Source organism: Tarenaya hassleriana, unplaced genomic scaffold (genome assembly GCF_000463585.1).
Source record: "Tarenaya hassleriana unplaced genomic scaffold, ASM46358v1 Cleome256, whole genome shotgun sequence".
NCBI classification, from domain to species: Eukaryota; Viridiplantae; Streptophyta; class Magnoliopsida; order Brassicales; family Cleomaceae; genus Tarenaya; species Tarenaya hassleriana.
In genome coordinates this window covers 3,425-5,358 of record NW_010965829.1, presented here as the reverse complement: position 1 = coordinate 5,358, position 1,934 = coordinate 3,425, and positions in this window count along the sequence as shown.

Below are 1,934 nucleotides of genomic sequence, written 5' to 3'. Positions count from 1 at the left end.
GAGAGCCGCCACAAACCCTAGAGTAAGAACCTCAGACGTCCTAGATTCTGATGAGAGCTTAGAGAAGCTTGATTTTGAGTTCTAGTGATTGGAATATTGATTCCAAGTCAAGGACATCGGTTTTCTCTTCACGAATCCTAGCAGATACGTTCCAAAGCGTTGGAATTCATCCCGCCGGTGTGGATACGTGTAGAGGAGTTGTGCTTTCAACTCTCGGTGATTAAAACAGGCCCTGGATCGATTGATACTTCCAGATCTTGAAAGAACGAGGTAAGTATTCGAATCCCACGACGATATACACGATTGTTCGGGTTATTGCACAATTGGTTTTTGTGTGACGTTTGGCTAGGTTTAGATCTTTCCTTCCGCTGCATGAAACCTAGAAACCAAACACTAGATCGATGAGATCGCATGCTAGGAACCCGAAGGGAACCCCAACAGGACTGACCCGCATGAGATTGTCACATGGACTAGCGTGAAGACTTGAATCTCATATGACGGTACCATGATTGGATCCTAAGACCTGAGATATCTATGGAATCCAACATGAGGAGTTGCGTACTTTGATTACGTCAAACGTCCTGCGTAACAGGAGGACTATAAAGGCGTGTATCAGGTACGAAACGAATCATGTGCTGGATTGTAGATAGTCAAGACGGGATTTGTACCTCTCGTAAAAGAGAGAGATATTGCTGGGCCCCTCGTGTGAGCGAGACTGTAGAAATGTGTGGCCGCACTATAGACGAACGTCGTCTATTTCAGACAGTCGAACTCAGTGAACGAGAAAGCAGTCGAATCAGATAAGGTGGTTTGTCCATGCCTTATATTCGACATATGATATCGTGATACAAAAGGATCATCAAACAGAATCATCGCTGGCGTTCGTAGGATCACGAACAAACTATATTCGAGATAGGTAGTCATAGTGTCTTGCTAGAGACCGCCTATGACTTGTGTAACCGAAATAACAGATTTCGTGTTATACTGCTATATCAGATGAGCCTACAGGGTCACACATACAGGAAAAGATGAATGCGCGAGAAGAGACGAGAAAATCCCGGTGGAGCGGAGGCCAGACCGACCGGTCCAGCTAACCCAGACCGATCGGTCTAGACGTAGACCGGTTGGTCCAGAGGCAACGTGTGAGGTCCGAAAATTGTTCCAGACCGATCGGTCCAGACGTCGGGATTTACTAAACTCGCGCTAATTAGGGTTTTAATGTGGGAAAACTTAGGAGAACGCCACCCAACTCTTTTGGCACGATTTTCAGACCCTAGGGAGAGGTTTGGAGAGTGAGAAAGCTAAGAGAAAGATCCCTAAAACCCTTGCGTAAAGAAGAAAGCGTTCTTCAGTCCTAGTAGACAAGTTCCAACCGTTGGAATCCTTTCCGCCGTGTGGATACGTGTAGAGGGCAAGGTATTCTTCCTGCCTACAGTGATCAGATGCGTTCTTCGATTGATACAGGCCCCAGATCGATTGAGGTAAGTGTTCTAACGTTTCTACAAGATCATGCATGATAGGTTTTAGGGTTTCATCAAAATTTTTGTTTTTCATCCGCTGCGCAAACCCTAGAACTGATCTCTTAGGAATTAGATTCGCTCTTGAGATCCCAGGAAAACCCAACAGTGGTATCAGAGCCTGGTTGCTCTGCATGATTTTTGTTAGAACCCGATCACGCACGTTATAGGATTTGAATTGTTTGAATCCGTGTTTGCTTTGATGCTATGCATGATTTGATTATGGATCTAGAGTAGATTTTTTATGTTCATTGTTTCATAGTGTGCAAGAGCTTCGAATTCTGAGTTCGCAGGCGAAAACGGGGTCGAATTCGGGTCTGAAACGGGGCAGAAACGACGAAAACGAGATCTAATCACGTTTTCGCCTGGACCGATCGGTCTGGTCCTCTGAACCGATCGGTCTAGGGTTTCGCAAGT